Genomic DNA, 25,945 nt, shown 5'->3' on the forward strand with positions numbered 1-25,945 from the left:
CCCCTTTGGCCACCCTGAGTTGTGCATGGAGATGTAGTAGGTGAGGTAGAGGAAGTGCCTGAGAAGCCAGACAAAAGCTCTTTGAGTGCATGAGACCCTCATTCAATCTAGCTTGTTCTTAGTCAAACTCGGAAGTCCAATTTGTGTCATGGATATAACATACTTCTCTTTTTCCTGGCCTAGATGCTCTTCACTCAATCTAAAACCACCCATATCAGTGAATCTTAACCTAGTTGAGTGCTACAGAAAATTAGGTTAGCATAATTTTACGTATCCTTAAATCAGTCACTGAATCAGCTTTAAACTTGTTTTAATTAGAACAGTGGGTCTTTGTGCATGGTTGATGTATTTGGGTCCTAGCTGCAACATGATTCTGTATTTCAGCCCTGACCTTGATTTTGTTCCTTTCTAAAGACTCCTCTGGATGTAACACTCTGTGTGTGCAGCACAGCTTATGGTAGGGTCATGGGGGAAACAGCTCAGTCCTATCCTTCATGCTCACATTGTTCATAATCAGTGTCAAGATAACAATCTGCTCATGTTTTTCCAAAGGAATGAAGCTATAATTTTCCTCTGCATGATTTTAGCTGTGAAGAGGACTTTGTTTTGCCCCTTATTACAATAGACAATTGCAGGGTTGAGCAAGATGATGAAAACTTTGAGGTTAAGTAAGGTCAGGAAGAGAAAGCCCGTGTGGCTTTACGTGTGCTTAACAGGTGAATCTGAAGTACCTTTATCCTACTCTGAAAGAAATGAAGAATTCAATCCCATGCCTTAAAAGCTTCCCATTATTTCCATTATTATTGTTTTACGTTTTCTTCTATTCTGTGTCTCAGAGTGTGTGTTTTAGCTGCTAGTTGCTCTCTCTAGTGAATGTACAATGGTATGAATAAACCTTCAACTGTAGGACAGAACTGAGAGATGCAGTAAAAGCAACATCTGTATGGGCAGCTCTCTGCGGTAGTGCTCTTCTCTGACAGCTCAGTTCCCTAGGGTGCATGTGTAAGAAGTCCCTGAGACTCCAGGGAGAAAGGCAGACTATTCTTTGGGAAATTATTCCTGTGCAGGATTCATGGCAGACCTAGACTTTTTTCAGACTTTTTATTTCAGAATTTATGAAGGAAGAACACTGTTTTTCAGGAAATCGGATGTTTCATGTTGACCCTCACCTCCCACAGGGGATCAGGTTGATTGTATTAATTGCTCAGACTCTGCACATAGCAAACTCTGTCTGTGTACTATAAACAAGCAAACCTATGCTCTTTAAAGCTCTGCCTTATTGTATTCATTGGCATTCAAAAGAGTGAGGATGTGAGTCTGCACTGAAAACGCAGAGACAAATTCTGAACACAGCAGTTTTCTTCTGTGGGTTTAGAGCTACTCTCTTTCATAACCCAGCAGTTCCAAAGAAAGAAGTCCGTATATTTTACCCAACAAGATAAAACACACAGAGATTAAAGATTTGCACAGGATTCAGTCCTCTGGAGTTTTGCTTTAGGGACCACAGTGGTCTTTCTCCATGTCAAAGCCAGGAGCAGTGCACATCACCCTTCAAATACCTTCTCCTAAATCGATGTCATTTTTCCTTTCAGAGGCTGGTAAATACCAGTGGTTCTGAATTTTTATCCTCTGCTGCAATTTCTGTAGGTTTTCAATTGTGAAAACTTTGTAATTTCTAAGCTCACTATTGCTCTAAGTTACTCACTGTCTGTCTTTAAAAATAGTTTCACTTATGCATTGCTCAATCAATGTTATTCTTAAATTCTTCTATTTTTGGAGCTGGAATTTTAGACTTTGAAGATGGGTCTGAGTACTGGCCAGTGCTAAGAACCAGTGAGCTTGAACATCCATGGAAAGGGAGAACGACTAGGGTGACTCTTGTGTTTGCTCTGCCTGCCAGACCTTGAAATGAGCAAGCTCACTTGTGCTCCAAAAGCAGGCCTAGGTCCAGTGTTAAAGGCTGAGCACCAGCACTGTAGTCACACCAAATCACCTGAAAACGTGAGTGGATTGGCTTGGATTTCTCAATGCATAGGTATGTTTTTCTACTAGCATCCATTTTTCCTAGACTTGGAACTGGAAATATGGCAGAAGTGGTAATTTAGTGTGAACAGAATGGTGGGAAGCCTCAGCCTGTTTGTGTAAAGGCCATTCAGCTTGCCTGTGCCTGCTGTGGGAGGCTTGTGTGCAGGTTGAAGATTTAAATGGAAAAGTCCTTTTATGTGTGTGTACTATGTCTGGGTAAAATGCAGGATGGGCATGAATGAAGTGCATGCCCTTGTATGCATGTCTACTGCTGCTTCCAGTCCCAGGGGTCGTGTCATTTAAAGTTTAAAATGGTTAATAATGTTTTCTATTTTATTTTTGTATAAATAAGGAAGTGCCATGCACAGCCATCTTTACAGTCAGCCATTTTCAGTTCCCCTTTTTGCCTGATCTGTCCTTGGACACAAGATCTCCTGTGAGTGTATGCAGCTCAGAAGCAATCCATGGTCACTTCAGAGGCCATATGAGTCATTTAGTCAACCAGATTTTACTGGAAGACACTGTTCTGATTTCAGTAACAGAAGTATGCAAATAATGGAAAAAACACAGATTTGAAACATTTCCTTTTTAGTTTGATTAACAGCTATTTTGCTATTGCTTTCACAAAATACTTCCAAGTAATTCTTTGCAGTTCCTTAGTTTTCATTTTTTTACTCCAGATTTGTTGGTGCAGCTCTGATATGTTTGAAATCAGCATGTTAGGCAATGGTAGGATCACATCTATTACAGTAGAGAAAATCATGACTCTAGATGTAGTGATAGGGGATAGAGTATCAAATGGTGCTGAAAGATAAACTTCACCACAGCTGGTGCAGGAAGACAACTGCTCAGTCACAGAACAGTTGAGAAGAATGGTTAGGAAACAGGTCTTCAGTGACTGAATTCTTCTCACTGCTTGCATGATTTTAGAGCTACTTCAGCTACTTTAATAGACCGCTGTATGTGGAATTCTTTGGCACAGGACAGGTTGTGCCCTGTTTTACTGAGATCCACATAATGTGTTTGTCCTATACTGCTGATACTGAAAAGCACCCTGTCCTCAGGATACAGGCCAATAACCCTTCATTTAAAATCAAAGGTCCCAGGCAGGAGAAGGGGAAGTGAGGTCATGAAAAATGACCACTGATTGACTTGAATTCCAGTGAATTCAGCTGCATTAGCTTAATGCTTCCTTTGAGGGAAAGTATGCACCATATCGGCAATGTGTTGGACTTTCGAGGGGCATTCAGTTGCACAAGATGAGACCTACTGCTTACCTCTTGGTAGCATTACTGTATTGCTAATAGCATGACTCCTTCTGTTCATTTACTAGAGATCCAGATTTTTTTATCTAAAAATCATGGATTCAAACCCAGTGAATAAACCATCCGGTGTTTCCTCTGCAGACTGCATAAATAATCAATAATGTTAATCATGTGAACAGATGCTGAAAGATTTGGGTTTTCTTGCTCCAGCAGTTAAAAGATTCCTTATTAGCATGGCAAAGTGATTTTATAATGTCTTTATCAGCTCTCAGAAGGATATAAACTGGTCTTCCCATGCGTGATGAGCATACCTGCCTACAGTGGCTATATTAACATTGTGCCTATTGAACATCCCGTTGACTTTTACTTGTTAAAGTATGTGCAGACTAGTTGTGATTTTTTCCCAGCTTTTGGTAATTATGGGCTAACCTCACTCAAGTCAAGCTAAATTGAGTCCTGGCTATATTTCTCTCTGTATGTGTTGTAATAATCACTTCCTCCTCCCTTGCCCATCATGTCTCCTCGCAGCATTGTCCATTGGCCTCAGCTGCTCTAGATCCCATTTATGGCAGCTTTGCAACTCACTGACAGACTGGTGCAGCAGCAGGCTGAGAAAATGTGGCAGAACCCAGAAGAGAGAAACCAGGTTTACTTAATCAGTTTCCAACTTTAATACATCTAAGATCAAATATAGTTAAGAAAACCCAGGCAGCACAACCCACGCAGAAGACTCACAGTACCAAAATAATTTGCCAGGTTCTGGTCATTTCTAGTAGCAAAACCAGATCTATCAGCCTCTGACTAAACTGGCAATAAACAATTAATGCAAGGGCTGAATGTGGCTATATGGTGTCTTTCACAAGGATGGAAAGTGCAATTTTCCTTAAAAATGTTTCTATTTCATTTTTAACATTTTACATGTGTTTTCTCCATCAGTTTGGGTCCAGAATTCCATTTGAAAGGGTGCATCTGAAAAAGATGCTCTTTAACTTAGTTAACTTTTACAGGGTTTTAAAAACCTTCCCAAAGCAGTAGCCACTGATAAGCAGCACCTATGCAAATGAAGTACAGACCAGTTTAAAGTTGCATTGGTTATGTTTCCATTGGTTATACAACCCATTCCAATCTGCAGAAGCTCTGTGTTCATTAGCAATTGCTGCTCAAGTGAACCACAGTAGCCTGAATTTCAGATGCCAGAAGTCAAACCACACTCAGACTTGAGAACAGAAAGTACAACGCATAGAGAGGTGTTTTGAAACGCTGTTTTACTGAACTTTCCACAGCAGTGAAAATGATGTAATCACTTAAGGAGTTTGAGGTACAGCATGTCAGTTGCTGAAATGCTGAAAATTAAACCACTCACACTCGTTTCCACAGACTGGGAAACTGAGGTGCAGAAAAGTGAAATTACTTGGCTGGAAGCACAGTAGCCCCTAGCAGGCCAGGACCATATCCCAGTTGTCCAAGGCCCAGTGCTGGTGTGAATTGGGAAGGGTTGCTGCTTTCTGTGCAGCATTATGTCAATAATAATTGCAGTCTGTTGCCATTTTTCTGGTCTTTCTCAGTGGGGAGGGCTGTATGAAATAGCTGTTTCCCTTGGTGGGTGACAGTTTTCCTTACTGCTCACTAGGAGAGATGAGTTACCAGAAGCGCCCTACAGAGAGAACAGTACTTGTTGCTGGGAAGTTACACATTCAAGTATCCAAGCCCCAAACCACAATGTACTATTTGCTTTAGACAGTCATGCGATAGCGCGTTTCTTTCTGTTGTAAGCTGTTAAAAATAAAACAAGGATGCAGAAAATAAATGTTAGAACAGAAGGAGCGCCCTGACTTTCCACATAGCTTAAACAGCAGGGTGGAAGCCCTCGAAGCCCAACAAAAATTTAATTCAGGGAACAGCTTCTTTTTGCTCAAATTTAAAGAAATAATCACACAATTTCCCTACCTTCTTAGAATTCATTTTAAAATCAGCCTTTTTCTGCATGTCATGTTGGATGATGATGGATGACTAGGAAGCAGCTATGCAAATCTATACTTGGCTCATGTCTCCTGTTACCACCTAACTTTTGGTTTGGTTAGAAGTTGAGCTTATGGTGGGTACTGTATCATTGGGCTTGATCTGCAAGTTCTTCAGGGCAGGGAGACAGAGTTCATTGTAATTCAAGTGAAGTATGGTGGTTAAGGACAATTGATGGTGAACCATGTGTTCATTTGTATTCGTGCTTTATGGGACTTCTACAGTCCTGGACAACTATATACTAAAAGCATAGAGTTCTTCAGTTAAAGTTTTGTGATCCAAACAGCCTGAAAGACTTCTGCCATCTGTGTACTGGAGACAGGGAAGGAGAGATGGGCAGCAGAAGGGACATAGAAGCTACATTTTCCCTAGCTCCTATTTTACAATACCTCCTCTTTGGGTATTGTAAAATAAAACACGTCTACTGATGGCTCCCAGTAAGAATGCAATACAGTGAATGGTTTTCAGTAATTCAAAATAGGGATGATTGCCACTGATTAGCTCCTGGCCCCAGCACAGAAGCTGACTCCTCAGGATAACAGCTGTACACTGTAGGTACTGTTTGTTTTGCATATTGTAGGTACACATCTGAAACCAGGCAGGTTACCTCCTCGTGGGGTTTGTATGGACACATTTCCAAGGCAAGTGACTGAAAAGCATCTTGCTCCAAAGCAGGCACTTAAAGGGTTTCATGCTGTCTGAGCAGATGGAAACTGCCACTGCTACCACTTCTGCTCTGTTGGACGGAGCGTGTCGATCTGTGCAGGGAGAGAAACTACTATCTATTATCACCATGACTTACATGTGACCGAGAGGATGGATGCTGCAGCCCAGCAGGTGCAGAAGATTCCACGACGTGTTATCTCTAGCCACGGACTGTCCTGTTTCCAGGAACACTCTTCTGATGGAGGAGATAAGAGCCTGCCAGTAACTTCTCTTATGTGAAGAAGCCAGCAAAAGTGTCTTCATCAAAATGGCTTTGTAATTGCATTAGTTTCTAAGTCACGCAGAAGGAAATACAGATACAGCTGTATGTCATATCCTACTTTTTAATGTATTCTTTTTAGGTAATTGTATCATCTTTGCCATGTAGCTGATAAGTGCACAAGGAAATGGCACATAACCAGATTTGTCCAGCAAATGCAAAGGAGCAAACCCACTGAGTCCAGCTGGATATAGCAGGTGTGAAGTTGGTCACTTTTTCTCAGGGCTGAAAGGATCAGCTCCCAACATTCCAGTGTGCACATGATTTGAATATTTTTTTAGAACAGGAATAGATGGAAGGTACCTTAGAGTGTATAGCAATTAGCGTGCTTAGGGATTTTCCTTCATCAGCCAACCCAAATTGGCACAAATGTGCAGGAAGTTCCATTTATGCACTATTCTCTAAAATAATTGGAAACGAAGAAGTGTTTCAGAATTTCTGCCTTGAATTCCAAGTCCCTCTCTTTTGTTGCTAGCTCTAGGTCTCTGGCATCTTTCCAAGTAGGAGCTGAGTGAACACTTTGGAGTTTTGCAAGCAGCAAGTGTGAAAACTAAGGGATGAGGGCCTTATCCAAAAGCCATTCTTTCCAGTTGGAATGGGACTTTTCCATTAGGCCAAAGTAATTAAGGCAATTGTACCACCCTGCAATGCCCATGCAACACTGGATCTTGTAACATGTAACAAAGTGCATTCATCTCTTCACAACAGCATATTTTGCCCCGTGTTAGACACCTGCACTGCTCTTGTCATTACCTATAGCATCATTCTGGGGACTATGGTGCAGGCAGGCATAAAAGGAAAAAAGAAGAAACAAGATTTACAAAGGACTTGGGATCCATGCAAGTGACCAAAAGTCATTGTTCCTAGACCACATTCCTGAGCTCCTTCTAAGCAGGCTGTGTTTGGGATTTCTGGGAGTCTGTGGTGAATGCAGCGGGTAAGGTGAGGACAGGTAACTGTGGGCATTATAGTGCTCTTGAAAAAGTTCTGATAGGGATTAGTGTTGTAAATAGGTGTTCAGGCTGCTTCAACTTTATTGTAGGCTATCACTCTGTCATTCCCTTTGCCCCCTCTTCCTCTCCCAGATTTAACTTCTGGTAGTCCCTCTGGAGTATGTCTCCTAGACACAGCCTGTCCATCACTTTGACCCCTGGCTGGAGTGGAAATGTCCTATCCCCAGTCTGTACTAAACTCTAACACCATGAGTCTGGCTATGCAGTTCTGCTTCTGCTTTTGAAAGCAGAATTTTTTCTTGCACACCTGAGCCAGCTCTTGCAGTGGATTCTTGCCGTCCTGTGGAATAATGGGAAGAGTTGGAGAAATAGCCAAGAGTCTGAAATACACAGCCATGAGACTTGCCAAAATGCCTCTTTGGAGGGGCAGACTAGTCCAGGTTTTGCATGGCTGACAGATCCCAAGTGCCCAGAAATTCACCCCACCCCAGAGCTGCAGGAGGAGACTCCATGGTTGCTACAGCCTTGACAATCAGCTGGTTCCATGGAGAAGAGCCACAACCCCCAGATCCTGTTCAGGCTACATACAAAAGCTCTGTGTGTTGCAAAAGGACTACAGGCCACCCTTGGTAACCCCTGATGGACAACTTCCTGTCCTCCTGGCCCCACAGCATCACCCCAAACTCATCATTTCTGCTGGGCCAGAGGCCTTCTGTGAATTAGCCCAAAACACGAATGCTTTTCCTCTTGCACTGAAAAAGAGACTGACAATATCTAATTGTCAATACCCCTCCCTTGAGAGACATGCAACAGCATTGCTCCTCAGGGCATATTCCCCAGTGCTGTATTTAGAACAGTTTGAAAAACTAAATTTTAAAAATAATAATCTTTCCAAAAACTCCCCACCCACCAGTACTCCTCTGCCAAATTTCAGCTTGAAGAAAATGAAAAAGGACAAGTTTATACACTCTGATGAACAGGAGTTCGAAATGGAACCTGAACATCATAATTCTTGCAAATGTACGCTGATAATGGAAAGCAGTGGTGACGGTGGCACCGTGCCCAGAGGGGCCCTTTGTTGTAGATACTTGCGGTGTTGCTTCTTTTTGCAGTCTACATTAAAGGTGAAAATGCCTGTTTTCTTCAGTGTTTAAGACTTTCCTCCTTCTCAGCTTATCAATGGAAACTTTAAACAACACTACACATCAGTAAGTCTGCACAATGAGTTTAACTGTTTTCCTGTTCATGAAACTCCTACTTTCTGCAGATGTTATTTCTTAGGGTTATTTGTGAGCATTTGCCATGAAAGACCAAGTGGACATCTGTCCTTTGCTGCTTCGTTAAGTATTTGTAAAGGAAGAGTCACCTAAATAGATGCCATCATCTCAGTTTACAGATTTCAGAGACAGTGCTTGCCCTGTGTATGCATACTAAGTCTAAAGTGAATGCTAATATCAAATAATTTTATTAGTTTACAAACACTTGCTTTAGAAAATCAAAGGAGTTGATGAAATGTCATGACTAGGTGTTTCTGTAAAGCTTACATGAGCTTTGTGCAAATTATCTCAAACACCACATAAGGGGCTTGAAATCGGGTGGAATAAGACTGGCTTTCAACCTGTTAAATACCAGGGTGGATGCTGGGTTGCACAGTACTTGCATTGATCAAATTTAGTGGTGTGAATTTTGCAGCTTGGAACCAGCTGTCTTTGTGCAAATGCCATTGTGGTACTGTAACACAGATCCACCTCAGGTCCAGGCAGCCATTTCTAAATGCTGTAGAGCATGGTTGCTATGATTTGACATTAAGTAACAGGTATTTTGTCTAATCTCATGATGAAACCATTACTGTAGATGAATTCTGACATCACTGAATCCTCTGCAGCACCAGTGAAATCAGTGTAATATAGATTTCTCTGTAAATCTAAATTTACAGTGTAAGGTGGAATTTAATCTTTAGATTTTATAAGGCTATAACAATTACCTTTTACCCATGCACATGAAATACTGCATCAGGCAAATCTATAATTAGTTAAAACTAAAACAAAGTGCATTGCTATTATTAACAATCTTGCATAAAACTCTCAGTGCCATAGCTGAAAAATCAAAGCCAAGTAACAGTTCGGAGACAGTTGCTGCTATAAAACTTTTGACCTTAGTTACCGAATGTACATACAAACAAATAAACTAACCAGACAGAGAAGTCCCCTAGGAACAATCAGGATTTGCAAAATTTTGGGGGTTTGCAAAATTTTTAGCCAACCGGTAAAGTTGATGGAATAAAAAGTTTTCCTGTGTGTGCCAGCTCATTAATCAGTGCCCCTTTTCACTAGCTGAAAGGCTGGTTTGCAGATTTGCTTCTACTGAAGGCATCCGTTTTTGCATCCTTTTCAGTAAATATTGCTGACTCAAAGGCTCCAGGAGTCAGGAAGTGTTTTGCTGAAACATCACGGACAGCACTGAGTATCTTGCAGTGATAGCTCTGTGGAAAGCCATAAGTCCACTCTTGTCAGTTATGTTTTTCATGTACAGTTATCTTCTTGGATATCTATTGCTTTCGTTGGCTTAAAATACTCCTATGCTATATTGTCAAATCTGGGACCCCTTGGATAACCAGTTCCAAATAAATCTCTTTAGTAAAGTTAGAGGTCTTTGATGATAAGCACTGCTTGTTCAATGGATCTTAAGTATGCCAAGTTAGTTCTCAGTATTCGTGTGTTGATTCTTCTGCTTATTGTTAGCCTCTGGCCTTGGCACACCTCACGTCAAGTCCTGAGGATTATCTTGATGAGGGTTTGTATTCAACTCTTTGCATCAGCAAACTTCTTGCAGTCAGCTGCAATCATGTTCCAGTGACCTGCAGAAATCATCATTATTCAAACTTGCATAATTTTCTCATCTTCAGCATAATTTTGGTTTGACAGCATACTCATCCTCAAATCTCCTTAGAAACATGTATTAGAGTCTTAAGCTTATTGTGCTCCTTTTACACACTGGGGTATTTCCTAGTACATACTAGGAACAATTCAGGGTAGAGTTTTAGAAAGTGACTACTTAGTAGTAGTGCCTGGGAGGACACAGAGAATATGTTAAGCTTGTATTCCAGAGCTTTGTTCCCAGTTAGCATTGCCTACCTAGTCTGAAAATGGGCTTTGTATTTCTTAGCCTGAGCCCTCTACCCTAGAGGAGAATCATAAATATGGGCCTCAGTCATCTGCCCTGCAACACTTACGTGGTGCAGCTGAAATCAGAGCTGTGGTGCCTCTGACATCCCTCTTCAGGATGTCTGTCAGAATGTGTGTTTGAATAGCTATATAACATGCTGATCTTATCCCATTTCAACACACCTACTCAAAGAATATTGCAATTGGCTTACATAAGAACTAGACCAAACATTGCCATTTAGAACTTGTTCACATTGTTAAAGCGTGAAGAGAACAATCCTTTTATTCACACTTTGGTTCAGATGCTGCGTCACGGTGAGGCACAAGCAAATAGGCAAGTGGATGTTAGGAAACCAGCTCAGCAAAAACTTATTTAAAGGCTTACAGGAGGTTTTCCCATGTTCAGGTGCATGGAGGATGATATGGGGATGCAGTGTGAGGCTGCCTCTGGTTCTAGAAACTAGTCACTGGGAGAGGAAGGGAAGAACCATAGTAGGAAATGAGGTGACTGTGGATACCCACCATAAGCCACCGAAAGATGCTGCGATGAAGCTGTAACCCTAAATGAGGTGCCAGCAGCCGACAGGTACCACAGCAGAAGAAAACATATTATTGTTTGGTTTGGTTTTTTTTATATAATATGTACAAGGGCACTATTTCTGTATATTTTGGGGCAAATTGTATCATTCCCTTTGCCCAAACCCTAGGACTACACCTGGAAGAACAAAGGGCTTTGGAAGCTTGGGAAAATAGTCCCACATCCTTGTAGCTGTAATTACCAAGTCTTGTAGGCAAAGATGGAGAAACACAGACTTTGCTCTGGAGGAAGAGCAAAGGTCCATTTTCTGCCTTTTACCCAATAATGTTTATTTCCTGAGTGATAATCTGAATTAAATCTTTTCACAAGCTATTTTTGAAGCAAATCACCTCACCAAGCTTGGATATGGGAGTCCTGTGAGCTAGGCTTCGAAACAGCAGATTGCTATAAACAAAAGATTGAAGTATCACTCATAAACACGACTCTTTGCCTTCAGAAAAAGGCTGCACAAAGCAACCTACATTTTGTCCACCTCGTAAGATACACATGGAGCTTACATCAATAACCCTTTAATCATATGTGTGTCTTCACTAGCTGTGCTGTGACTTTTGTGGTCTGTATAAACTCTTCAGAGCCCTGTCTTTGTATATTTGTGTGAAATGTCTTGCACACCTACAGAGCTGTATATAAAAAATAAATCCTAATCCTCATCAATAACCAAAGAAGGGAGCAGCTGCAGGCTGTACTTTGGCTGACCCTGGCCCAAGTGAGCTATGGAGAAGAAAGTAAAACCCCTGTATATGGCACTGTGAAGCAGGAGACAAGTGTCCCAGCTCCTGTCTGAAACCATCTGCGTAACTCCAATGCTGCAAAACCACAGAGGGTTTTTCCTCCCATCAGTAAGAGGGTGTCACACCAAGAGTCTCCCTGTTTGCAGATCCTTGTGGCTCACACAGTTTATGAAGGGCTGGGCAAAGCACATGCATGGGTAGGTGCAAAACCAGGAGGATGGGCATTGGGACTATCTCTGGCTGGGGAGTGGAAGAGGAAGGATGACTCGGCTGCCTGACACAGCTCTGAGGATATGAGTGCCACTTCTTCATAAGGCATCACTTTGTTGTAGCCAAACTTCCCATACAGCCATTTCCACAGGCTGCTCTGCATGGTACTGAGATTCCTGGGACAGCACAAGGTGTAAATTTGCTCTACTTTGTTTTTACTGCCTGCCAATCTTTGGCTGTTTTCATTCCTCGCAGGGATAGTGGATATGTACAATTTCACATGTTCCACCACAGCTGAGTTTTCAATACAAATCCCCACTTTACAGCTCTCTTGTGCTCTCGAAGATGAAAAATTATGTTCTTGCTAGTTTAACCCATGTAAACTTCATCATAATCCCAGTTTGGGAGAGAATTAATAAATCCCAGTGCATATTTCCTGGGAAGGAATTCTGGTCTGTTTTCAAGGCAATGATGCAATCTCACTGATGGAGTGAGAATAACTTTTCCTTCAGTCCACACCTTGGGCTGCACATTAGTTATGTAGAACAAGTGAAGTATTCCCAAGAACACCAACAGAAGGGCAGTAATTTTCTCTGGTTCCTTTTCCCGCCATTCTTAAATCTTCCCTGTTCTCCCTTTCAGATTTTAAAACAGCATGTATCAGTTTATTTTAAAACTTGAATCCTTCCATTAGACCTCTTCTGATGGCTACATGCCTGTCTTCCTTCTGCCTGCTGCCCTAAAAATAATGCTGTGATCATGCCAGCAGCAGTTGATGGGGGACTCGCCTGTAGGACGGGATGAATTGGCAGTGTGGGGAGCACCAAAGTGGCACCACTACCTGAGAAGTAATGCAAATTTCTAGCTCTTTAGTTTTAAAAACATTGCTTTGTCTCTAAACCAGTCTGAAGTTAATAGCTGTCCTGCAGAATAGCCTTGCTAGCAAGGAGTAGTGACACTTGTAAAGAGTTCCAAGTTTACGAAGTTTTCCCTTCTCTGATGTGTCTTTCCCAATGCCCTTGTTTTCCTTTTCCCCTAGGAAGGAAGTAATTCAACACTGATCTCTTTAGGCTGCATCCAAAATGCCACAGATCTGTCAGGAACCATGGATAATCTATTTTCAGACAAACTGGTTTTGGTTTTTTTTTTTTAACAAAAATATTTATTCAGCTTCTCAAAGACTTAAGGAGGAGGCAGTGTTTATATGACAAGGTAACTTTTAGTCACTTTGGTTAGGGAAGTAGTTCACCAGTAGAGTTTTGAACTATTTTGAGGTTTTTTGTGGTCTGAACTGGCTTGTTGTACTGTGGGTTGTTATTAGTGCCTTTGTTGCACAGCTTTTACTCTCTGTTTCCTAGTCTAATCTGTGCACTGGCTTTCACTTTGCGATAAATCTGAACTACAGTTTTAGAACATGAAATTGAACTCTGTGTATTATTTGTTTGGCTTATTTCTTTGTTGTGAAACAATCAGTACCTGACTCATGTTGTAAACATTGTGTTTTCTTAAAATCTATATCAAATAATATACAATTTAACTAATTTGAGATCAGTATTACCTACGGGCATGTTCCTGCTGCCTAGTGGTCTTCAATTGCTGTTCACTAGCCAAAACCCCCTTAGGCCTTACTTGCTCTTTTAGTTTTCTTATGTCGTGTCCTTGGGATTCAGGTGGTCAGTGGAGGACAGCATAAAGCCATATGTAGCAGAAGACTTCTTTGCTGTCATTTACTATAGTGGCGAGGGCCATATGGGTTGTCTCCTGACAAGGAGACACACTGCTGTTATGTGGAGCTTGCCTCATCTAAGAAATACTGGGATTTTGTGAAAATAAGTGGAAAACCAAGAATTCATAGTTGAAACTAAGCTGGAAGTGAAAAGTAAATTTGTTGTTAATTTTGTATAAAATGCTGCCTGCAGCATCTTTTGTAGCAGAGTCTGCTGGGGATAGCCTAAATCAGCTAATGGGCCTAATCAGAATTAGCTAAGGCACAAATTCTGCTTTAAATCAAAGTTTTCACTGGTTTAACTGACCTGGTACAAGTTTGCATGTAGATGAATGCAAAGTAAAAGATGTTTGCTACTGCTATATGCATGCTACCACTGGTAGTTTAGATTGTGTGAGGACATATTTTAAAAACCATGACTGATTTTTACTTTTGATCCTCATATATGTTGCTTTTTTGTTTTACATGCCATCTGGGCTAATGACCTTAAGAGAAAAATGAAAGGCTCTTGTGGGAAGTAACAAAGCTGGACAGCCAGCGTGCCTTGGAGAGGCCACTGTGTTGCACCCCATAGCTCATTAGAGTTCAAATGAGAAGAAATGAATTGAAATGGAAAATACAATCCAAAATGCTGAAAAGGAAGGAGTTATTTAGACTGAGTTATGGGGACAGTTTCATCTGGTGGGTGAGTGCTACTAATAAAAATGCTCACAGCATCACAGTTCTACTGAGAGGAAATTCATGTTGTTGTTTGTGCCCTTTCTGTCATTGCATTGTATGATTAGGCTACTAAATAAGTGTATTTTCTTGGCATTAGAGTTCATGAAAACCATAACTGAATGCTTGATGATTCAATAGGAGTAGGTTTCAAAGTGAGCAAAATGAAAATTAGGGTGACAATGGGACTTTGAATTTCACATTGTGTGTTTGGATAGGTCCCTGGGAATGTATAATGCAAAATGCATCAGTGACAGATCAGCACTAAATTATCAAAATAATTTGCCCAAACTCTAAAATATGCAATCTGCAAATCTGATTTCCTGTGGAGGCTTTCACTGTTGTTTACAGCTGTACTGTAAAGCATATATGGATGTACAACAAGAGAGTCATCTGGCCTTAAATGCAGTCAATTGTTTGGCTCAGGAGTGTAGTAAAACTGTCAGCCAAACTCTACCATTGAACACTGAATTACCTATACTTGTGACAGCAGCTTGTCAGTGATTTCTAGTAAAAACTCCTGGAGGCCCAATAATTGTAAAAATGCTGAAAGAGAATTTTCACCTTCATTAAGAGTCAGAAATGGGTTGCATATTAGTGGGCTGTAGTCAAACCACATATTGCACAGATCTGCCCCTTTGCTGTGCATACTGCTTGCCTGGCTTTGCCATCTCGTTGCATCCCATCCCATCCCATCCCATCCCATCCCATCCCATCCCATCTCTCTATAACGCATGATCCACCCTTGGCACCACCATTTCACTGCTGTTTCAGCTAGAAGGATGTGTTGGGAGCTGTAAGTATCCTTATTTTAGTTAGCAGAGGTGAGAGCTATAATGGGACCCCTCGCACAGGCACGCTGCCGTTTCTTATGAAGCTCGCAGGTGAAAAGATTCCCCAGTGGAAATGGGGAGTGGAGTGGTGGGTTCATCCATCTTCAGGCAGATGGAGGAGGTGACTCCAGCCTCCCATAACTCAAACAAGTGCTGTAACCACAGAGCTAGTGAAGGGAAAGAGAGAGTTATTTTCCTGACACCCTTGTCCTTCCTTGGTGTCTGTGTCTCTAGATGTGTTTTACTGGAAGGTGTGCTCAGGGTTGCAGGTTCTGCTGGATGGTTGTGCTCTTAAAAGTCAGCGTTACAATGGTCTTTTGTGGATCTAATGCTTGGAAGTGTGAATCTTGTTTGCAAAAGTGATTTAAGTGATCAAGTGCCTAAGAGTGCTCCAAACCACCAGAAAAAATACTTCTTGTCCCAAGCCCTTAGGAGTACCTGCAGCAAATTTTCATCAAGAGAGGTAAGAGTATTCCCTATGCCATGGAGCTTAGTCTCAGCAAAGCAGACAACAGGTACTCAAGAGATAAGAGAGGGGATTCTAAATCTATTTTATTTATTTATATTTATTTTCTTTCACTTGTCTACATCTGAGTGCCTCTAAAAAATTTAAGGGCATCATTTAGAAAGATAAGGGTGGTACCAGTGCTGTAACAGTCGTTGCTCTTTTCATGTGTTTCTCCATTAATCCTCAAAACTCCCTTCATACTATTCATTCAGCCTCTGAAAATAAGATTTTAAACTTGATTGAAGAGCTTATGAAGGAAGCAAAAGCCTTCAAAAGAGGATGAGCCCCATAAGTGTCAGCGGTGATTCATTAGGTTTTTAGAGACACATAATCGAGCTGACGAGGATAGGGAAAATTTCCATAACAGCAACAGTACTAAAATGAGACTGGAAGAGTTGTCATCATTGTTTGAACAGACACAACCCCTAAGCAGATCACTACTAATTTCTAGACTTGTTGCAGTGCTTGAGGCACAAAGCCCCTCAGCCACCTCTTTCCCTTCAATTTCTCCATCATAGTGGAATTTAAATAGCTTTTTCCTCTCAGACAATAGATTTGTCTTTCTTCCACCAATAACATATTTATTATAAGTCATATTTCTGCTAAAAGAGAAGGGTCTTGATTCAAAAAGGGCAGCGGTCAAATTTTCTTTACTAGACAGGTAGAATTCCTTTTAAGGAATGAAACTGAGTATATTTCAGATATTTACGTAACAGCCAGACTTGCCTTCAGAGGAAATTTAGTAATTTCAGGAACAAATTATTTTCAATTTAATTGCTGCTCATCTATCTATCTATCTATCTATCTATCTATCTATCTATCTATCTATCTATCCACCTATCAATCTATCTACCTACCTACCTACCTAACTGCCTCTCTACCTACCTAATACCTACCTACCTACCTGCCTATCTATCATCTATCTTTCTAATTGCAAAGGATTTTCTAAACACAAGAGGATGGCTGCAGCCTTTAGGACTTGATTCAGCTGCAGGAACAAAGCACAAAGTTTAGTGGTGGGCTCATAAAGACCATGCTTCTCAGCCTGGAAGTGTTAATTTTACCTGAGATACCGTGGTGAGTCTCCTGGGAACTACTCAAGTTTTTAAAGTGCTAATTACATATATTCTCTTGATGTCATTTCCAGCAAGGAAACAGTTGGGAATCTTTTGTTGAGTTGGGGATTGCACTGAATTGAGTTAAAGTCAAGATACTGTTTCAATATCCCTGTTCTTATGTGTGTTGGCTAATGCACAGGGATGGAGGAATGACAGCATGCACTTTACAGCCAGCAGTCTGTGGTTTACGCCCCATAAGCTGTAGATCACCCACATTTCTGTTTGAGGCAAGCCTCAGCAAATTCAGACTTGCAGGGTTTCTTTGTATGGTTCACAGTTCCAACCTGCTGAGTCCTGTTGGGGTGTTCAGGCTCATGTGAACTAGGAAATATCCAACTGATGTCAAAAGGAAACAAAAAATAATTCATTTGGAATCTGATCCAAAATTTACTGAAGCCAGTGCTAGAGCTTCATGACTTCATGACAGCTTTTTGGTCAGATGTGTCTTCTGTAATGTAATCAGTGATGTTCACCTCCCTGTGTGCCTGTCTGAATGCATTTCCGTCATCTAAGTTAAGCAGGGAAGATCTTCCCAGGGCAATCTCCTGGGCTATGAAGTTCTGCAGTAGAATTCCCTTTTTCTATTGATTTTGTGGTCAGATATAACGTGTTAAAACATAGGCTGAGGGCATTTGAACGCAATGCTAGCTGGAAGAGCGAGTTGATAGCAAGATCCCAAAGTCTTCAGGGTTGGAAGCAAAACGCTACCTAAATACAGGCCAAACAACAGGGACAAGCACTTTCACTGACAAGCACAGAGAGAAGGTGATGGTTTCAGCTGTTCAAGCGATGGTTGTGAAAGGGGTGATTGTTGTGCATGGGAGCATGGAAGAGTGTTTGAAGAGAGCCTTAAGGCTGCTCCAAGGTAGCAGCAGTGAAGGTTTAGGTTCTTGTGACTAATCCCTCAATTGTCAAAGATTTTACTTGTAAGCATGCTTGTTGGTGACTACTTTGAATTCAGTCCTGGTAGGTTACTTCAGGGGAGCTTAGTATCTGTCCCACCTCCCCCTCCAACAGCAGAGCTCTGCACCGGCAGGCTGCAGTCTGTGGTTAAGTGCTGCAATCTGGTCCTGTATGAAATACTCTACTCTTTAGGTTTGTGGTACAGTAACTTGAGCAATCCCAGCTATGTGTGCCTTGTCATATGGCACTATAAAGCAGGAACACACTTTCCTACAGTTACTAATTTTCTCCTGCAGCATAAAAAATAAGCTAGATCTGCCACTGGAGTTTGGTGTTTTCGTACTCCCTGTTGCTGAGCGGCAATACCTGAGGGGCAATTACATTAGATGTGTGAAAGCTTTTTGTCTCCTGCAGTATTTCAAAGATATTTTCCATGTATTTAACATGCTGCCAGGACACATAGGAACAGCTGTAGCAGACATCAAATGGAGGATCCTTCTCTAAAAATGAGGTTTTTCTCTACCACCTCCTTTAGTTTGTCTCTAAACAAAATTCTTGGTCTTGTATGTGCATGTCTGCTTATGAGAAACTGTTCATACTGCACTGGAGAAGAGGTCTGAGTGAGGCTGTATATTGTTTTGCTCATTGTGGTATAAAATTACAGATAAATTCAACCAAATACGATCAGAAGAGAGGAGCGAATATTTCTATATAATCTTTGTCAGTTGAATATGAAGCGTTAATGTTTGTTGGCTTGCTTCTCTTCAATCTGCAAAGAAGAAGGTTAGGAAATATCTTTGGTCTCATCTTTCCTGTTATGATAAATAACTGATCTGTGGTCAGAGCCGTAAAGTTCATAACCTACCCAGAAAAAACTTAGGAACAAACCACTGCTGCTGCAACATTATGTAAGGTGGAAAACCTATTTTCCTGCGGAGGGGTGCTGCTTAAAGATGATTTCACAAAAGAGGAAGCCCTTGCTGTTTATCCTTCTTGATCCAAATGTGCAACATTTCCTGTGGCCAGATCTGCAGTAAAATCAAAGGGGGTAGCCATTTTCTGTGGTCTATTGCTTCCTATAGCATACCCCTATGAGGGAGGAAGAAAATTACCATTTGTTATAAAACTACCCCTAGCCTTCCTTATCTGACTAATCAATTAAAAACAATGGTGCATTGGTAATAATCGCACAATGTCCAACTGATAAACTAGTTTTCACATCTGTCTGGCAGAACCACTGTCTATTTTAAGGTGATATAAAGCAGTTTTACATATTCTGCAAGATGGAATTTATCCTTAAGACTTTGCAAACAAAGACAGCTGATAAAATCTCTGCTTCCAGAAGGTCATCCAGTGTTTGATTGTGCAAAACAGCTAAATCTTGGGGTTTGGAAAATCAGCATGACTATTTAGAGCAGTCTAGAAATTAAGACCCTTGTTAATAACCAACATGTAGGACCCAATCTTGTAATTGTGACACTGGCATAATCACTATTGGTCTTGGGAATTTTGCATTTTCGAGTGCTGTATTGTCTTAATCTGTGCATAAAGACTCTGTGGTAGGCAGCTTTATAAAAACAGAGTAGGGACAGAAAGACAGACAGATTTCAGGCCTTCTGTCAAATGCAGACAGACTCAAACGCCAGAAAAACACCGGCAGACTTTGTGTCGCTCAAGGCCAAAGGTTAGTGAATTGACTGAGAGCATTTGCAGGTCTAGGAGGATGCACACTACTGGAGTGACTTCATTTAGCTGTCTACAAGTATTTGCCAGTTACAGAAGGTCTGTGGGAGATGAAAAAGGCTGTACAGTCCTTCAGGAGTGCATGGAGTGCTATGACACAAAATTATAGTAAGAGAAACTCTTTATGTTACAAGGTCAAACACAGAGCAGTTGGCAAATGCCATAATTAAGATTACCTGCGCAATTTTTGTTTCAATCTCCCAATGTATCTCAATAAAATGACAGTCTTTAATTGCACCCTGAGCATTTTATGTGTGATGGCTTCTACCTGGCCTAAATGGTATTCATCAAATCTGAAAAACGTAGAGTGCTCTCTAAATGGACTTACCGAAATACCTCTACAGCTTTTACCAAGGAAGCAAGCCATGCCTACTGCAGTAGAGCACTTGCTTTCTGCTTTGTTTTGGACTGAAGCTGTAGTCGGGTAAGGAGGAGTTTTTTTTTAAAGGTTTACGTGTGTGCTCACCTGCAGCCATGTGCAGGGAATGCAGTTCTTCCCGTTTTCTTAAGCACTGAGGTAACTATGCCTCCTGGATCCTGCAGTGTGGTGACTGGCACCCCTTAAATACTGGAATGATTGATGAAATCAGTTGCCAGCTAGAGTCTTGGGTGGGTAATGCAGGAGACAGAGGCAGGATTCCTGGATTCCACTTGTGTCTGACTCAGTGTGTGATCTTCAACAGCAAAAGTAAGTCAAAGCAGGGCATGCTCTGATCTGTCAAGGAAGGCAGTTATGGGATTAATGAATGTTTGTCAAACCTAGTTTAGTCAATACTGCAAAACACAGGCACAAGTAACACTTGGGTGGTGGGTCCCATTTTATCAGGGACAGGCTGACAGAAATAAAGAGGATGCTGCAGTGCAAGGCAATGCTGTGGTTAGTCTGCTGAGAATGTATGTTCCTTCTGAGTACAGGGCTTGTGAGTGTTTTCATTTCCCCCCTTGCACTTCATTGGGCACTGCCATCCGTAGTTGCCTGAATTTATTCATTGAACTTACATACCATTTCAGCATCATACTCCCAAGTTCCCTTCCTTTTGCACTGGGTCTGTATCCATGTTCCCCCCAGCAAAGAACAGACCCAAATAATCCAAGAACAGAAACATACATGCATGCACTGGCTGCTTGGTACTAAGTCCAATTCTTTTGAGACAGGTCCAATTTACTTTTCATGCTCTGAACAGCTTACAGGACTCACACCACATTTCTAACGTTTCCCTGAGGCATCAGACTGGCTGCCGCTGTGCAGAACAATGGGTAATCAATGCAGGCCCAGTGGGGCTTTCTAATGCGCCTGGAAGAGTGTCTACAACATGAGGTTGTTGGGTCTTTCTTTGGGAGCACAGCAGACTCTGAGAGAAGCCCAGAGCAGGGAGCTGCCTCACAGCTCCTCCATCAATGGTCTCGCAGCAGACAGGCAAGGGTAGCAGGGCTGTTTTCCTCCTTGGATCCTCAACAGTTCCAAGGAGGAAAAATGGAAGAAAATGCTTTTTATCAGACACTGCCTGCTCAGTGGTACTGGGAAGGGTCTGAAAGACAGAATTTAGTAATGAGATGAGTGTGCAGAGCAACCATCCCACAGCTGTTTTGTGTGCATCATTGCTCCTAAAATCCAGGTGCCAACTCCCTGCCCAGAAATCAATATTCTCAGTCTGAAAATACTAAAATGCTAAAAGCAAATGTCTCAAATCTGAAACAACCCAAATGTGGATATGTTTTGCAAATTATCATAGAAAATAGTGTTTGGGTTTCATTTAGATATTAAACCTTTATGTTTTAAAATATTTCTTATGTAACTTTTTTCTTCTTGGTAAAAATTTTTCAAACGAAAATGAAACATTCAATTCCAGAAATGTTAGCATGGAAGTTTAGAAATATTAAAACATTGAAATGTGTTAGAAGTCATGAAAAATGGTGTAAAGTATTCCTGTAATTGAACTACTCCAAAACTTAGTCCAGTATCTGTAGGAATCATGGTAAACCAGAGTTGTTTCTGTATGCCGTTTCCCTCTCTTTCTCTTTTGTTAAGATGACTTTGTGTTACCTATTTTGCAGTAGTCCACTCATCAGTTGGAGGTTAGTCAGAGATTAGGAAACATTATGAAGTTATCAAAAAACTGGTGTGTTAGGATGAAATCAGTTAATCTTTAGCCTCACAGGATAGAAAGAGGAAATGTAATTGCAACACTGAACTGTGTTTTACAGTCATTTTCACTTAGAAAGCCCTTCAGATAATTCTATAATTAGCATGGGACATGTAACAGAGGGAATAATACCTGATACAAGAGGAAATTAGTGGATGTTTTCATTCACAAGTGGGATTTAGCTGCCACACCAATCTGCTGAAACAGAGCTCCTTTGGGTTATGAGTTGTAGTTTATGATATCTTAGGGCAACAGGCACCTGGACCTTGACTGAGTGGCATGGCTCAAACAGCTGCTTGTTCTCATCACTGCATGGTACCAGTGTTTGGTCAGGAACAAGCTATAGTCACCAAATGGTAAGCAAGAATTCAGTCAGGCAACTGCAGAATACCTTTCAGCACAATTTCTGCTTCAGTCAGATCACTGAATTAAGACCGACTCAGTTTATCACACATGTTGATGTTTATACAGTACCTGTCATCACTCACTTAAATGGATAAGAATATGGATAGAGATTAATTCCTGTTCTGTATTTTGTCTTGAAATATAAACAGTGTTTTTAAGTACTAATTCCTGAAGTATGACACTTTGTAAAAGATCTACCTAAATCTTAACAATAGTTACTGGTGCTTAGTTGAGGATTGATTTGTTCCAGCATTATTTATACAAGAAGCAGAGTGTTTCAGTGATTTCATCTCTGCTGAGAAAACTCAATTAAGTTTTCAAGTGTTCAAAATTCATGTTTTAACGCTGCATTGTGTAAATAAAAGATGACAAAAGAAAAGATGGGTTTGTGATTCTTTTAGCAAGGTAAGAAAACCCCATTGGATTTCTTCTGTCATTTAAGAACAGTTCCTCAGAAATTCCCTGACTATGGTTTTTGAGTGGAAAACTGCTGTTAGATTAAACTGTGGTGAGAGAATTTCTGTCTTTGTAGAATATTTGTTTTTTATTGGGGGGAAAAAAAGAGTAAAGCTATAGACAAAACAATTACATTCTATTTAAAGGCTGATAATAATTTTCAGGATTACTACTTGCATTATAAAGTTGGGCTGAGGGATAAGGATATAATGGATATGTATATAATGGATATGGGTTGAATACTGAGCAGCTCTGGAAAGGCGATAGTTTAGTACCACCACCATAAGCAATGGATGACACATGGAGTTGTGTCATACCAATATAGGTGCCATATTTTCTGAGTCAGATGTTTCAGATTCCTAGGCTGTTGAAAACATATATGAATGTCCAGTTTAGACTCCAGCGCATCACCCTAAAGTCACAGTTTGGGGATTCAGAGCTGCAGTTGTAATCAGGTAGCCAGAGAGCTAGAACCATCCTTCTGAGCCTTGTCTGTCAATGCTTCTGTTTTCTGTCTCCTGCAGGTGAGAAAACTTTTCAAGTCTAGTTTCCCACCTCTGCAACTGTACCTTGTAACCTTACTAACATCCAAGATGAGCCTTTTCTTCCCTCTTTTCTTACTAGAATCCTGTTCTGGCTGTTGTCCTCTCATGACCAGAAGCACTTCTTCAGCTGCTACCCCAAATATCCATGGATATTTTGATACCTGTTTTCCTTTAGTTGTCTCTTAGTTTCAACAGCTTGTCGTATCTTACCCCAACATACCTATAGGGAGCGGTAGTTTTAATTTATCTATAGGAAAAAAAAAAAAAGAGACAGCCCAACTGCTCAGAAAAGAGAATATAATTCAAAAGCAGACCATTTTCTCCTCCTCACCACCAAGCCGCAGTCATTTTGCACAGTGCTATCAGCTCTGCTAGCAGCACCATCTCCTGCTCTTAGCAGTAGGGATCCAGGTTGTCTGAGGAGGTGATACTTCCTGTTTGTAAAACATTCCAGTGTAAGGAGGGGGCACTCTCACATGGTCTCCTCTTTAGTGAGTTATATTAATAAATTCCAGCCAGAAAATGCCAACTGCATACCATTATGACCGCAATCACTCCAGCTAGAATGTTTCACATGCTGCCAGAGCTATCAGTGGAAAGAAAATGCTCTCTGCTGCTACATCAGCCATCCTTCCAGAGCTGTTCACCAACATATCCTCTCATTCAAAACTGATGAGGCGTGTTTCAAACATAATAGAAACCAGATGTTGTGTATTCATTGTATAATTGCACAGCTGAAAAGAGGTTACAAAGTGGCCAGAGAGCACTAAGCAGTAACCGCAGGAAAGTATTCTGTGAAATCTCTGCAGACCAGGTTGGATGTGACCATTCAGAGCTGCGGATTTAGACATTTAGGTCAACATAATAGAATCACAGAATAGTTAGGGTTGGAAAGGACCTTAAGATCATCAACTTCCAACCCCCCTGCCATGGGCAGGGACACATCCCAGTAAACCAGGTCACCCAAGCCTCTGTCAAACCTGGCCTTGAACACCACCAGGGATAGAGCATTCACAACCTCCCTGAGCAACCTATTCCGGTGCCTCACCACCCTAACAGGAAAGGATTTCCTCCTTATATCCAATCTAAACTTCCCTTCTTTAAGTTTTAACCCATTACCCCCTGTCCTATCACTACAGTCTCTAATGAGGAGTCCCTCCCCAGCATCCTTATAGGCCCCTTCAGATACTGGAAGGCTGCTATGAGGTCTCCACGCAGCCTTCTCTTCTCCAGGCTGAACAGCCCCAACTTTCTCAGCCTATCTTCATACAGGAGGTGCTCCAGTCCCCTGATCATCCTCGTGGCCTCCTCTGGACTTGTTCCAACAGTTCCATGTCCTTTTTATGTTGAGGACACCAGAACTGCACACAATACTCCAAGTGAGGTCTCACAAGAGCAGAGTAGAGGGGCAGGATCACCTCCTTCGACCTCCTGGTCACGCTGCTTTTGATGCAGCCCAGGATACGGTTGGCTTTCTGGGCTGTGAGCGCACACTGAAGCCGGCTCATGTTCGTTTTCTCATCAACCAACACCCCAAGTCCTTCTCCTCAGGGCTGCTCTGAATCTCTTCTCTGCCCAACCTGTAGCTGTGCCTGGGATTGCTCCGACCCAGGTGTAGGACCTTGCACTTGGCATGGTTAAACCTCATGAGGTTGGCATCAGCCCCCCTCACAAGGGTGTCAAGGTCCCTCTGGATGGCATTCCTTCCCTCCAGTGTACCAACCGAACCACACAGCTCGGTGTCATCGGCAAACTTGCTGAGGGCGCACTCAATCCCACTGTCCATGTCACTGACAAAGATGTTAAACAAGACCAGTCCCAGCACTGATCCCTGAGGGACACCCCTCATTACTGGTCTCCAGCCGGACATTGAGCCATTGACCACAACTCTTTGTGTGCGGCCATCCAGCCAGTTCTTTATCCACTGAGTGGTCCATCCATCAAATTGATGTCGCTCCAATTCAGAGACAAGGATGTCGTAGGGGACAGTGTCGAACGCTTTGCACAAGTCCAGGTAGATGAGATCAACTGCTCTACCCCTGTCCATCAGTTCTGTAGCCCCATCACAGAAGGCCACCAAATTGGTCAGGCAGGATTTCCCCTTAGTGAAGCCATGCTGGCTGTCACCAAGCACCTTGTTGTTTTTCATGTGCCTTAGCATGCCTTCCAGGAGAATCTGCTCCAAGATTTTGCCAGGCACAGATGTGAGACTGACTGGTCTGTAATTCCCCGGGTCATCCAATTTCCCCTTCTTGAAAATGGGGGTTATATTTCCCTTTTTCCAGTCATCGGGAACTTCACCTGACTGCCATGATTTCTCAAATATGGTGGACAGTGGCTTAGCAACTTCATTCACCAGCTCCTTCAGGACCCATGGATGGATTTCATCAGGACCCATGGACTTGTGTACGTTCAGATTTTTAAGATGGTCTCGAGCCAGATCCTCTCCTACAGTGGGCGCAAGGTCTTCATTCTCACAGTCTCTGCGTCTGCCTTCCAAGACTGGGGTGGTTTGGTCAGAGCCTTTGCCAGTGAAGACCGAGGCAAAGAAGTCATTCAGAATCTCAGCCTTCTCCAAATCCTGTGTAGCCAGTTCTCCCGAGAGCTTCCTGAGGGGGCCTACATTCTCCCTAGTCTTTTTTTATTTGCTATGTACCTACAGAATCCCTTCCTGTTATCCTTTACATCCCTAGCCAAGTTTAATTCTAACTGGGCCTTAGCTTTCCTAACCTGGTCCCTAGCTTCCCAGACAACATCCCTGTATTCTTCCCAGGCCGCCTGTCCTTGCTTCCACTTATTATAAGCCTCTTTTTTCATTTGATTTTTCCTCAGCAGCTCCTTATCCATCCAAGGAGGTCTCCTGGCCCTCCTGCTGCACTTCCTTCTAGTTGGATGCA

Source organism: Pezoporus occidentalis, unplaced genomic scaffold (assembly GCF_034315485.1).
Source record: "Pezoporus occidentalis ecotype Australia unplaced genomic scaffold, CSIRO_AGI_Poc_V1 ctg89, whole genome shotgun sequence".
Taxonomy (NCBI): Eukaryota; Metazoa; Chordata; class Aves; order Psittaciformes; family Psittacidae; genus Pezoporus; species Pezoporus occidentalis.